This window comes from Microcebus murinus, chromosome 4, assembly GCF_040939455.1.
Source record: "Microcebus murinus isolate Inina chromosome 4, M.murinus_Inina_mat1.0, whole genome shotgun sequence".
Taxonomy (NCBI): Eukaryota; Metazoa; Chordata; class Mammalia; order Primates; family Cheirogaleidae; genus Microcebus; species Microcebus murinus.
The window spans coordinates 32,206,809-32,221,948 of NC_134107.1; the positions used below are offsets into that span (position 1 = coordinate 32,206,809).

Below are 15,140 nucleotides of genomic sequence, written 5' to 3' on the forward strand. Positions count from 1 at the left end.
ATATATTGTATTACTCTATTTATATAAAATATACAGAATAGGTAAATCCATAAAGACTAAAGGCAGATTTGTGGTTGCCTGAGGCTGGGGGGGCAGGGAGAATAGTGACTGCTTAACCAATACTGGGGGTGGGGGTTGCTTTGAGGATGATGAAAATGTTTTGCAAACAGGTAGAAGTGGCAGTTGCATACATTGTAAATGTGCCAAATGCCATTGAATTGTACACTTTAACACACCAAAATGTTTAGTTTTATGGTAAGTGAATTTCATTGAATAAAAAAAAAGAGAGAGAGAAAGAATTGGGAAGAGAGGAATTGGAGATAGTCTGTAAGAAAACTCATTCTAGGAGGTTTGCTGAAAAGGAGACAGAGAACAGGGCAGCAGCACAGGGGATCAAGAGGGTTTTTCTGGAAGGGAAGATAAAACAACATACCTTTCTGGGAAGGGGGAGGGGACAGACAAGGCAGGGACAACTCAAGGAGGGCGTGGGAGGGGGTGCAATCTCCTGCACAGGTGTCAGAGATGGTCCCTCCTCCAGAGGAGGGAAGGCAGGATTGAGGCAGCCCCTTCAACACAGAGTGGGGTCTTGTGGAAATCCTCTTTCAGATTAATTGCTTTTTCCTGGAAGGTGGGGGGATTTTATAAGGGAGGAGAAGGTATGAAGCAGAGTAGGCAGATGACTGTGCCAGGGAAATCGAGTGGCATCGCTGGGCAGCACCTAGAGTCCCCTTGAGGTTCATGGTAATAAACTGATGAGACTAGTCAGCCCAGTGGTGTGGTTTCCTCCAGCCATAGTTAGTTGCTTGGGAAAAGGTAAAGAGCTATTGAATTTATTTATCCGTATGTTTCCCCCAACATATTTGATCAGAGAAACCTATTAACAGTCCCAAAGAGCCTGCCTAAAATGCTCATCTATGCTTAAACAGACGATAGGGGATAGGAAAATACTGGTACTCCTAATTTCTCTTTTCTATCCAGTGTAGCCAAAAATGATCATGGAGGAGCAGGTCTGGAGGCCCCATAGGGGGTGCAGCCATCAGGGTGGTCAGGGGAGCATCCATCAAGAGGGAAGGAGAACAGACTGGCACAGCTGCCAAGAGTCTGAGCTTGGACTCAGAGTTCCACACTAGTGCATGACCTGGAGCAAATGAATCTGAGATGTCTTACAAAGTAGTGGAACCATCACCTGCCTTTCAAGGATGTTCTAGAGATTCCTGGTGTAAAGCACATAGCACCCAGATTGTCACATATAACAGGCTTGCAATCTAAGGCAGTAACCATCATTGTTAGCTAGTTAAGCTCTGCCAAATCAACCATGTGAAAGGTGATATAGCCCAAACACTCTCATCTCCAGGTACCTAACCCCCTGGGCACCAGGATGGACCCTGGGGATCTCTAAGGGTTAACATTCCTTGCTCGCAATTTACAGTCAGGAACATCAACAGTCAAGAGATAGCTTGACTGCTTTAGCTCAAGAATAAATTGGTATTTATAGTTTCTAAGTTCACGTGAAACAAATGAAGCCCTCTTCACTTCCTATAAAACAGAATTATTTCACAAAAGCTTTCATATATCCTAGAACCATGTTTTTAACTTCTGAAATAATTTTAGACTTACAGAAAATTACAAAAGCAGTGCAGAGAGTTCAATACCCTTTGCTCAGCTTCCTCTAATGTTAACATCTTACATAACCATAATACAATTGCCAAAACCAAGAAATAACACTGATAAGTCATTACTAGCTACTCTGCAGACCTTATTTGAATGTTGCTAGCTCTGCCTCCAGTGTCCTCTATCTGATGCAGGATCCCATACTGCATTTAGTTCTCAAGTCTCCTTAGCCTCCACCAATCTGTGACAGTTCCTCAGTCTTTCTTTGTCTTTCACCACCTTGACATCTGTCATGAAGATGAACTGACTGGTCAGGTATTTTGTAGAACTTCCCTCAATTTGGGTTTGTCTAATGTTTTCACATGATTACATTGAGTTTGTGCATTTTTAGTGCACTTGCCCTGCTCAGTACATTAAAATAGGGGGTACAGCTTATTACTGGTGATGTGACCTTTGATTATTTGGCTAAGATGGTTGTTTTCTGGTTTTATCCACCCATATCATATCTGATGCAAAGTGAAATAGAATTCTAGCCCTTCCTAATTATAATGGAAATAAGCAGATGTTTTCGCCTACAAACAGCAAATGAGGGGAGCAGAGACAGGACTTGAACCCAGGTGTTCCAAGTCCAAATGCTGTCTTCTGTCCACTCTCATTACTGCACTTGGATGTCTCTCATATATATCTCATTTCAAAGCTTGTGTTCCATAAGGAAATGCCACGACAAATCACTCTTAAAAGCCCAGAGATTTTCCAATGAAAGCAACATTACAAAGTACAAAATACAGTTGTCAGTGAAACAGGTATTAACAGGAAGATCCCATGACACATCATCGTGACACAGGAATACTTTCAACACCTGCAATTCATTTGCTGCAAATACAGACCGCAAATCAGCAAAGAATGAGCCAACCAAGAGACCCAAGAGTCCCCTAAATTGACAAAATTTTGAAATAGGGCTTGAGGGCCAAAAAGAAGAGCTGCAGGAAGCACAGGGTAAGTTCTCTTCTGCTCTAGGAAATAATGCATACACAGCCTTCAGATCAATTAACTCATCTTAGGCTCTCAAGAGCTCCTTGAGATAGAATTAAATCACATATTAATATCCCTACCCTACAAATGAAGCAAATGAGGCCTCAAGAGGTCAAGATTCAACACCTGGACAGGGACTGAAAGTCAAGGTTTCATTCATTCATTCATTCATTCAATAAGCACTGGCTCCCTGCCTGTTTTCTATTGTAAGTGCTGGCTATACAGTGATACTGGAGACCCATGCTCTCTGGACTGAAGGAGTTTAGGCTTTCCCCCATTCCCTATGTACAGAGTCCAGAAAAGCAGCACTTCCCCCAACCTCATTCCCCACCCACCTCTCACCCCTCCACCCCCAGCCCCCATCCACAGAGATCAGGATTCCACAGAAGCAGGCTGACTCTGTGCTGGGTCTTGGAGGTATTTAAAGCATGAATGAAAATCATCATTCTCCTGGTTGATTCTCTTCTGTTTGCCTTTCTCATCAGTACCCAGAGCAGAGTATGTATTTCCACGATTAATAAAAGACCAAACCAGAAAAGAAATGCTGTCAACTCCACCCACAGATAAATGAATCACATTTACATCACTCAACTAACATTTACTGAGCACTCACTATAATCCAGGGACATAGAAACCAAATTGATGACTATAAGACAGTCTTAGCTGTCCAGAATCCTACAATTGGTAGGGGCTATAACCACATGCATACACAACCACATATGTAACAGCCATGGGGCAGTGCTGTTTTGTATGGTGTACCATTGGGTTTTCAACACTTAAAACCTTTGAAAAGTCATAAGCTTTTCTTTTTCTTTTCCTTTTTTTTTTTCATGGCAACATCCACTGACCTATACTTCAGGATCAGCCACATGTGCTATATATTGTAAATTCAACTCAGACAGAGGAGGGGGTATGGGGGATGGGAGAAAAAGGCATCTTACAGTTTGAGCAAAATGTAAGGACTGATGTCTTTTTGTTTGTTTGTTTTAAGAGACGGGGTCTTGCTATTGCCCAAGCTGGTCTCAATCTCCTAGCCTCAAGTGATCTTCCCACCTCAGCCTCCCAAAGTGCTAGGATTACAGGCATGAGTTACCACACCAGGCCTGACATCTTACTTTTTAAAAGCTAATTTTAAAAGAAAAGCACGATCTATAAGAAGAAAGAAGGAAGGATGAAAGGGACGGAGGGAGGGGGAGGGAGGGGGGAGGAAGGAAGGAAGGAAGGAAGGAAGGAAGGAAGGAAGGAAGGAAGGAAGGAAGGAAGGAGGGAGGGAGGGAGGGAGGGAGGGAGGGAGGGAGGGAGGGAGGGAGGGAGGGAGGGAGGGAGGGAGGGAGGGAGGGAGGGAGGGAGGGAGGAAGGAAGGAAGGAAGGAAGGAAGGAAGGAAGGAAGGAAGGAAGGAAGGAAGGAAGGAAGGAAGGAAGGGAGGGAGGATTCCATTCGGCTAAGGAGATCAAGAAGAGGTAGGTAGCTCCTGAGGAAGACCTGGAAGGAAACTAGCAGGGGAGCAGGTGTGAGAGAGCATTCTTAGTGCAGCAGTCACCCAAGAAAAGAAACAAATGGCAAAGAATAAAACATGTCCTAGAAACGAAGAATGCAATGCATCTGGGAAGGAATACACAGAGAGAGAAATGGGCTGTCTGTATCATGTGCACCCCATGCATCCCAGGAGTCACCCTGGGATGCTCATTAACTATCCGGTACCCCACTCCCAGGATTCTGATTCGGACATCAAGAGAGTGGGCTGTGGGAACCCACATGTATGGATGGGTCTTCGGGGTTTTTTTTTTGGTTTGGGGTTTTTTTGTTTTTTTGAGACAAAGTCTCACTTTGTTGCCCTGGCTAGAGTGAGTGCCATGGTGTCAGCCTGGCTCACAGCAACCTCCAACTCCTGGGCTCAAGCAATCCTGCTGCCTCAGCCTCCCGAGTAGCTGGGACAACAGGCATGCACCACCATGCCTGGCTAATTTTTTCTATATATATTAGTTGGTCAATTAATTTCTTTCTATTTATAGTAGAGACAGGGTCTCGCTCTTGCTCAGGCTGGTTTCGAACTCCTGACCTCGAGCAATCTGCCCGCCTCGGCCTCCCAGAGTGCTAGGATTACAGGTGTGAGCCACTGCGCCCCCAGCCATGGATGGGTCTTTGGATGACACTTGGAGACTCAGTAGTAAAGAGGCCTGGCAGGAGACACAGAACATGACTTCATGAGGGAGGGACAGCACAAACACAAGTGCCTTGCAACTGCCATGATCAGAATTGCACTTGAAGAGGGGAGAGAGAGAGAGAGAGAAAGGGGAAGGAAGGGAGGGAGGGAGGGAGGGAAGGAAAGAAGGAAGGGAGGGAGATTCTTGAAGTGTTGGTTCCCCACACCAAAAAGCAGCAGCATTACCTGGAAACTTCTTAGAAAAGCAAATTCTCAAGCCTCGCCTCAAGCCCACTGAATCAAAAACTCGGGGGTGGAATCCAGCAATCTGTGTTTTAACAACCCCTCTGGGAACTCTGATGCCTACTCACGTATGAGAAGCACCGCTCTGAGTCCCTGCTGGTGAGGGTGTGTGATGGCAAAGACGGTATTAAAACTCCACTAACTCCATTCCCAGCCAAATTCCCATCATTCTCGATGTTGTTCTTCAGCCTGTCTTGCCCATCGCATGGAGGACTGACTCAAACCAGTATGTCTTTGAATGACTTACTCATCTGCTTCATCAATCACCAACAGTCAACGTTCGACCAAGGTTCAGTAAATGTACTAAAATGAAAGTAAGTCAGTATCTCTCAAACTTGAATGTGCATACAAATCACCTGGAGATCTTGTTAAAATGCAGTTCGAAATCTGCAAGTCTGAGTGAGGTAGGGCGTAGGATCCTGCATTTCTAACAAGCTCCCCGGTGATGATGCCACTGCTGCTGGTCTGTGCTTCACACCGTGAGTAGCGAGAAATTACATGACCCTAGAAGTCTAAAAGCTCCTGTCCTGGGGCACCATCTCCCCACCAGCAGGGCTTTCCTCTCAGATCTGGACTCCCACCCCCTGCTCTGCTGCTGCAGCAGCCCCTGTGCCTGCACTCCGCAGCCTACCCCCATCCGCCCATCCCCCTTCTCCTAGATAGCCTCTGTGTAATCTCCCCCTCCAGTCCCCTGAGTGAGCAGAGGGGTGGAGCAGGGCTTTCTGTGCCCATGATGTCAACAGAGGGAATGAATGCACTTCCCCAACCACTCTCCTTGCACTTCCAGTAGGACTTTTCCAGGCAGGAGGATCCAGCTCATTTGTTTCCAGAACTAACTATCCATTATTTAAAACATCAACTATTAGCTTTAGCTTCATTTGAGGCTACAAATCGATGGGCATTCCTCAGGGCTAGAGGGACCCTTGTCACCCTCCCATGAGCTCCATCAGTCTAGAACAGTCAAATCCCAGCTGGGACCAATGTATTAACCCAGTGAAAAAGCATGATGCTTGGAGACAACACATCCTTCACAAGCGGGGAGTGCAGTTTCGTCCTGCTACACATCGCCTGCTCCATGAGCTCATCGAATATTCTGTGGTTACGAAACCTTTATGCTAACAAAACTGCAGAGTTGCAGCTTATGACTTAGCTGTAAATAGTTATTAACCATGGTCATGAAGACCTAGCTTCTCTGTTACTTCAGGGTTCATTTTCTGGTTTTCCCTCTTAGGTGGTTCAGCCCCCACTCTCTTCACCCCTCCTTAAAAAGGTAGTTCTTACATACAGCTGTTTTATGAAAATCCAACAGCTCAACTAAAATTAATAAAATGCTTCTGAGATTCAAACCAGGATTCTTAACATTTCAGCTCAATATGTGGGGAGCAGCTTTGCAAATGCTCTGTGTACAGATCATAAAATGATGATTTAATCACCAGGGAATATTTACCACTAATAGTGTCAGGTGATGTACGATAAAATTTATGCAGCTAAAAGCTCGAGTGTACAATATAAAGAGACTGCTCAGATGTTTTGGACTCATTGGCCCAGCGCCACTCTTTATTACGTGGAAGCCTAATATTATAATAGGTTCTCTTAGAAGATTTCCGGCTTAAAAAAATAAAGCCATTCACTATATTAGAGTTAATGTACACACTCAACAAAGGAGATAAAAGATAGCACCATTCTGATAACTCTCTAATGAAGGACAAGGGAAAAGCCCAAGGAATAATAAATCTGACTATAAGGAAAAGATGAGGGAAAACAGACCAAGAATAGAAACACTTTGTGCCTTCAAATGGATCTAAGAACCACCAACATATCCATACTGTAAGCAGAAACCATCAAGTCTAAAGATTGGCTAATAAAAATTTCAAGGTATGATTATAATTAGATAGCTCTCCACCAAACTCATTACTCAATTGTCATAAAGCTTGCCACTCAGCACTGAAGCCGTTATAATTTTTTTAGGTTGGCCATTTTTATTTCTACGCTAAGAGGAAAATGCAAAGGGAAACCATAAAGAGAGGCAGGGAGAGCTTCTGCCACAGAGGATAAGAGTCTGAGATAAGTCTGAGGCTGAATTCTAGTCTCAGACTCTCAGCATCCACAGTGTAGGCTAAGACGAGGCACATCATTAGGGCCCCAGTGCTTCCAGGTAAAACTCTGCTCTCGGTTATTTTCCTGGACCTCCAAACGGCTACTCTCTCCACCCTTCAGCAGCCTTGGTAAGGGCTGCATGTATTTTGAAAAATACAAAATCTCCACAGGATGCCTCTAGTCACCTTGTGTATATCTAGATGGCAGGACAGTTCTCTGGGTGGCCTTGGACCATCCCAGTTCTCCGCCCTTGTACCTGTACAGTGTGCTGGGAATGCAACATCCTGAGATAAAAGGGGGCCGGCCAAAACAGTGCAAGCTCTTTTCCAATCGCACCCCCCTCTCCAAGAAAAGCAGGATATCCTTCGATGGTGTAGCCCAGTGATCCGCTTTGCTCTGAGATATAAACCCTGAGCAGGCTGCTTTCTGGGGTCCCTCAGCTGCAGTACAAGTGGGGTGTGCACAAATGAGATGGCATCTGCCCCAGGTAGCTTTCCTAAGCCCTGGAGGACTGGCTAACAACGAATCCTGGGATCCTGTTGTCCCTTGCTGCCTATCTTCATGTAACTTGGTGGGTGGGGGGTGTTGTCTCACTGCACTCAGACAAGTTAGTAGCCAGTGCACAGTGAATCTGCTCCCCACAGACAACCTCCAGCACAACATTCCCGCACCCAGACACAGCAAAGGCCCCAAACCCAACTAAACTGTTCAAGAGGACAGGGCCGTGTCTGCCGCCTCCTCTAGTCTACCTATCCCCAGTGCCCAGAGCATATGCCAGGCCTCTGGTACAAGCTCAGTGTCTCCAAAGGAACAGAGGAAAGATTCCACAAGCCTCTCTGCACATGAAGCCACAAGTGCATAATCTGAGTAAGGTCATCCAGCTCTATTTATTAATTCAGCTAATATTTATTAATGCCTATTCTAGATGCTGAGACATACAAACAAACAAAATAAAGTCCCTACCCTCATGGGTCTGATATTCCAGTTGGAAAGGCAGACAATAAGCAAATAATACAATAAACAAGTATGTCAGGTGGTGATCATTGCAACAGAGACAATCAAAGCCGGGTAAGAGGGACAGGGACCTCCCTGGAGTAGGGCAGTTCCAGGAGGAAACCTCTGATGAGCATTTGAGCAGAAACCCGAGGATGTGATAAATGCAGACACGAGATGAGAGAGGGAAAAGCAAACCAGGCAGAGGGAACAGCAGACGCAGAGACCCTGCGAGGAGGCCAGCTGCAGACAGTATGAGATACAGAAAATGGCTGGAGATCCTAGGAGGCAAATTCTTCAAACTGGGGATCACAAGCCACCCAAGAGTCACAAAATCAATTTAGCAGGTCATAACTGGCACCTTTAAAAATGAAGTAGACCAGCATAAAATAGAAAATACCCATGTGCAGTGCCTATACCAAGGCTAAATATTGTTTGGCGAAACTCTGGTGATGGGGGTGGCCTTGCTGTGTGCCTGTCCTGCAGTGCCATACAAATATGCTTTACACTCTGAGCTACAAGCAAAAAGTATGAAGGACTTGATAGGTCTCTGTTGTCCAACATGGTATTCCCTAATCACATGTGGCTATTTAAATTTAACAAAAATTATATACAATTTAAAGTTCAGTTTTTCAGTTACATTAGCCACATTCAAGTGCTCTATAGCCACATGTGGCTGGTAGCTACTACACTGAACAGAGTGGAGATAGAACATTTCTGTCAACACACAGAAAGTTCTCTTGAAGAGCACAGTTATAGGGCATTCTCTCTCTGAGTTTGTGACCCCTGTAATGTCACCTGATAGAATTACAGGTGTGTCCAGGATGAACAGATGAATGGGTTTTCTGAATAGAAGGCTGAATTTATATTGTTCCATAATTTAGCTGGCATCCAGCTGGAGATAAAACCAAAATATACTGAAAAATCACCTTGACGTCTCCCAGCCACACACATGGGCTGGCAAGAGTCAGTCTGCCTCAATTTCCTTTTCCAGAAAGTAACTATTAATAAATAACCACCCATTGTTTGTTCTGAATTACAGTCATCCCTTGATCCCTAGGGGGGATTGGTTCTAAGACTCCTAAGGATACCAAAGTCTACAAATGCTCAAGTCCCTTATAGAAAATGGTGTAGTATTTGAATATAACTATGCACATCCACCTGTATGCTTAGGGTTTTATTTGAGATGGCATCTCCTTGTACCACCCAGGCTGGTCTTGAACTCCTGGCCTCAAGCAATCCTCCCACCTCAGCATCCAGAGTAGCTGGGACTGCAGGTGCACAGTGCCCTCCTATATACTTTAAATCACCTCTAGACTACTTAATAATACCTGATATAATATAAATGTTATATAAACCATTATTATAGTATATTGTTTTTTATTTTATTTTATTGTTGTATCGTTATTTTAATTTGGTCTTTTCAAATATTTTTGAGCCGTGGTTGGTTGAATCACAGATACAGAGCACCAACTGTATAAGGATTTACTAGGAAAAAAACTACAAAATTATGGAATCTCGAAGAGCACTTCAGGAATGGGACAGCTGACAAACTGTGGTGCAAGAGTGTAATTAAAAATCTGTTTCCTGGCCCTGTGGGAGAGCCGAAACCAAATCTAATGAAGGCGCAGTAAGTACTCCCACATGGGACGCTAATGATTACCCATCAGTGTTGCCATCAGAAGTCCTGCAACCCGAGGAGGTGACACATCACATGGAGGACTTTCAGGACGCCTAACTCAGGGGTGTTCACCCTACCTCAGGACAGGCTGTCACCCTGTGGCCTCTGAGGCTGGCTGCTGTTCAAAGGGGTCTTTTCAATGCTGCTAAACCCATCAGTGCTTGCTAGCTTCTTCAATTTTGGCAATGACGCAAAGAAAGAAGCCCAAGGGAATGAGGGTCTCACGTCGGGCTCTGACTTGCGATGTAGCTCAAGAGGGTACATGACTCTGCCGGCAGGAGTAGTGTGGGCCAGGGAGAGGGGACAGAGGGGACTGACTTGGCTGTTTCACTGGCATACCCCAAACAGATACTGCTCCCTCCTAGAACCAGAAGGAGCGATGCTGGCACCTTCCACCACAGCAGGACTGTGGCCTCCTTCCAGCTTCAGGCTTGGATGACATATCTGGCTCCTGGTCCAAGTAGAGGCAGGCAAAGAAGAATCCCCAACGGGCATGTTACCCAAGACAACTCATCCATACATTCTGAAGCCAAATTTAGAACAAGTAGACATCTCAGCCTGACGATGGGGTGGCATGTTTGGGACTGTGTGTGAAAATCCATAATGTATGGGCACCATATTCATAAAACCAGTTCCATGTATGCAATCCAGTGTCCAGTCCAGTACCCAGAACACGGAAGGCACTCAATAAATATCTTTGAATGAATGGTTGAAATATGAAATGTATAAAACCCTGTACTAGCCTAACACAGCTACAACTTCATTTCTCTCTCTGAACCAGAGCAAGAAGCAGGACAAGGTACACTTACCTTGCCTGATATTTCACCAGTTTTATCAATAATACACAGAGGAAAGAAGCCATAAAGGGAAAGATTCATTGATTTTGCTACATTTAATGTCAGACATCAAGAAATACCATAAAAATTAAAAGGCTAATGACAATTACCTTTTAATTAGGAAAAATATCTAAAACATATGACAAAGACTTAATATTATTGCTCTATAAAGAGTTTTTAAAATCAAAAAGATATAGTACTTTAACAGAAAAATTGGCAAAGGATGTGAATAGGCCATTCTCTCTCACACACACATACACACACACACACACACACACACGCTCTCTCTCTTTTTTCTCTCTCTCTCTTCTCACAAATAGCTATAAACACTTGATAAAAAAAAGTTCAACCTCTCCAATGGTAATCAAAGAAATGCACATTAAAACATGGCCAGGCGCGGTGGCTCGTGCCTGTAATCCTAGCACTATGGGAGGCTAAGGCAGAAGATTGTGCGAGGTCAGGAATTTGAGACCAACCTGAGCAAGAGCGAGACCCCGTCTCTACTAAAAATGGAAAGAAATTATCTGGACAACTAAAAATATACAGAAACAATTATCTGGGCATGGTGATGCATGCCTGTAGTCCCAGCTACTCGGGAGGCTGAGGCAGAAAGATGACTTGAGCCCAGGAGTTTGAGGTTGCTGTGAGCGAGGCTGACGCCACGGCACTCTAGCCTGGGCAACAGAGTGAAACTCTGTCCTCAAAAAAAAAAAAAAAAAAAAAAAACCCAATATGATACCATTTTCAGCTATCAAATTGGCAAAGGTCTTTTGTTATTGGTTTGCTTTTTTAATGTCAATACCCAGCACTGCCACGGTATGGAGAAATGGATTCCCTCCTACACTGCTCACACACGGAGAGAAGGTAATTTGATAACATTACCTTGAAAACCCTTAAAAATGTACACCTCACTGGATCCAGTAACTCTATTCCAGGAATTTATTCTAAAGAAATAATCAGAGATGTAACCAATGATTTATATCAAAGATATCCATCACATGTTTATGGTAGGAGAAAAGAGAAGTTACCTATAAATCCATCAATAGAAGGAAGGTTAAGTGAACATATAATTCACTTACAAGCCTATGACAGACACTATGCATCATCTTTTCAAAAATCCTTTTACAAGATTATCTAATCACCCATAGAATATTCATTTCACAAATTACCAAATAGGATACACTTCATGCTAGATCCATACTACACATGACTTAATTTCTGTATGATTCTGAAGGCATTTAGGGATGTTGCAGAACACATTTATAATGATGATCTTTCTAACTACAGATTATAATTATTTAATAGACTTCTAGACTTATGTGCTAATTGCAAGAGGCAGTTAATAAAAACACTAGGCAGCAGATTTAAGGAATTAAGAAACTATAATATCACAGATGCTTTGCCAATAGCTATCTCAGAATTTTCCATGGCATTTCCAAGGAATTTAAAAGATTCTGTTTCCATAAACAAGCAGATCCTGAAGATTCCAATCGTTATGTGTCCTAAGACACAAGTCCTTTGTCAGACCTCTGCTCTGATATTCTTTTTGTAAATGTGAACACTGTAACTAGAGACACCAGGCAGATTCAAATGTTCTCACACTCAATGACAAGACAGTCCAAAAGGACAAGTATGCAAAGATGGATGCAATCTCTAGACCTCAGTAGGTACAAAAGTCCACGCCAAGAGTACACATAGACCTCTTAAGATGTTAAGATTTTTATTATAATTGTCATTCTCTTTGTTTCTCCAGTGCCTGAAACAGTGCTTGGCCTGTTAATAAGTACAAATAATAATTTATCCAGAAAATAAGTAGAGATGATTAACTACATAGATGGTACTATAAATAAAGAGAGCCAGGTAAGGTAGCATGCACCTGTAACCCTAACTACTAGGGATGCTGAGGTGAGAAGATCACTTGAGCCCAGGAGTTCAAGACCTGCCTGCACAATATAGTTGGCAAGACCCCATCTTAAAAATATATAAATAAATAAAATAAAAAGACCAAAGTTATCAGAAGTTTTAGATATTTACGTATTTTGTTAAGTGGTACCATAACAATCCTAAATGAGGGTTGTTAAGGTGACACATCTTCTCCAGGAATTATTATTCTAAATCCAACAAAAATCATGTTCCATAGACCACTCTGCAGAATGTTAAGAGATATTCTTGATAAAACGATTCAAATAAGCTGGGGAATAAATGTTCAAATAAGCTGGGGAAATTCTACAGCAAACAAAGCAAAACTGGTTTCTTTCCTGCCAAACTCCTCAAGCTTTAGAAAATGAGGGAATTGTTTGTCTTTAGAAAGAGGGTATCTGATGGTGTCTTTCCCTAAGCCATCTGAAAATTAAATGATTTTAAATGGGGAATCTTATGGAACTCATGTTCCCCAGAGTCAGCTATGCAAAATCTTACTCATATTCCTTCTTTGAAAGGCTTCAGATCCACCAGGATCACATATTACTTTGGCAGTGCAGTATATTGGCTAGGACTGTAGCTAGAATTGGACTTCCTGGGTTCAAACCCTGTCCCTACCACTTACTAGCTCAAGCAAGTTATGTAACCTCTCTGCATCTCAGTTTTCTTGTTTGTAAAAATGAGAGAACAATAGCATCTATCTCACAGTAGATTATGATGCATAAATATTTGTATTAATATTTAATCAGTTTACATAATATTTCAGCAGATTAAGAAATCACAATAACAAGTGGAATAGACATCAGCACATTTAGGAACAAACACAACTGACTCCCACCTGGTGGGAAATGCTATCAACTTTGCAACCATGGGCAATCAGCATGCCACGCCATCAGCCATAGAGCAAATGACCAGCGCTAATTAATGCAGCCAGCTGGTTAAGTGGAGGAACACTAGCTAAGAGACTCTACTACACTACCACTGTGTACTTCAATACTAATTCTAAAGCACCACCCAGAAACACTACTGCTTGCCTCTGGGTAGCAAAGTCCAGCCCACACAGTCTTATTTATAGCAAGTCTGTAAGGGTGTTAGTAATTCAGGGAATGTCTATATTAGCAATATTTAGCCAGTATACTCAGTCTGCAAAACAAGCCCCAAGAATAATACATATAATTCTTTTTATAATTTGGATAGATATTACAGGAGTTATTCATATAATAACCCAAGAAGACAAGTTTCCAATAGCCATTGAAGATAATGTTGGATAAACATAATAGATTTTTCTTCCTGCGTAGTTCATATAAAATATTCATGCAAGGAGTAGAACATTAGCTGATTTAAACATCAACATTTTTATTGACTATAACATAGGCTTAGAAATCTTTAACTCTAATGGAAATTAAATGCTTTGCATTAAAGATGTTTCCTACTCTGACCTTTAAACATTAAAATAACTAGAAGCACCAGAAAGCCGAAATGAGAATGTTTCACTGATGTGATGCTACATTTCAGACCTGCAATTGTCAATAAAAAGATGTTCCACCTTCAAGGTCAAAAGTACAAGTCATCCTGTGAGCAGCTAGAATAGAAGGCCTGCCGAACCACAAGAACCCTCTCCCTCACCAGGGAAGCAAGAGAAGACTCCAATGGAGGGCGTCCTATGTGCTCTACATCCATCAAGTCTGAGTCTCTGAGACTCTGACTTGGTTTCTCAATAATCCTCAGTGATACCTGATCTGTGCTTGAGAACACAGGTAAGCCTCACTTCATGCAAATGCAGTGTTCCTTCAAATTAAATATGCTGAATGACAGTTGGAAAGCACTAAGAGAACCAGCCCTTTCAAAGGAAAAGTACAAAAAACTCTCCTCTGTCTCTTTTTTTTTAATTGTTTCTTTCTTCTTTTAGAGACAAGGTCTTGCTCTGTCACCCAGGCTACAGTGCAGTGGCATGATCAGAGCTCACTGCAACCTCCAAGTCCTGGGCTCAAGCAAGGCTCCTACTCACCCTCCTGAGTAGCTGGGACTACAGGCACCCACCACCATGCCTAGCACTCTTTTTAAAATTTTTCTTAGAGGCTGGGTGCGATGGCTCACGCCTGTAATCCCAGCACTCTGGGAGGCCGAGGCGGGCGGATTGCTCAAGGTCAGGAGTTCGAAACCACCCTGAGCAAGAGCGAGACCCCGTCTCTACTATAAATAGAAAGAAATTAGTTGGCCAACTAATATATAGAAAAAATTAGCCGGGCATGGTGGCGCATGCCTGTAGTCCCAGCTGCTTGGGAGGCTGAGGCAGCAGGATCGCTTGAGCCCAGGAGTTTGAGGTTGCTGTGAACTAGGCTGTTGCCACGGCACTCACTCTAGCCTGGGCAACAAAGTGAGACTTTGTCTCAAAAAAAAAAAAAATTTTTTTTTTCTTAGAGACAGGGTTTTGCTATGTTGTCCAGACTGATTTCAAACTCCTGGGCTCCCCGCTTCAACCTCCCCAAATGCTAGGATTACAAGCACTTGAACCACCGTGCC

General features: G+C 43.1%; 1 protein-coding gene across 1 annotated transcript in view; it reads right to left on the bottom strand.

Annotated features, from left to right (window-relative positions):
- The window catches only part of KIAA1549L (KIAA1549 like), a 273,623-nt gene that overhangs the window by 224,248 nt on the left and 34,235 nt on the right, over nucleotides 1-15,140 (bottom strand). The gene's annotated exons all lie outside the window — the stretch shown is intronic.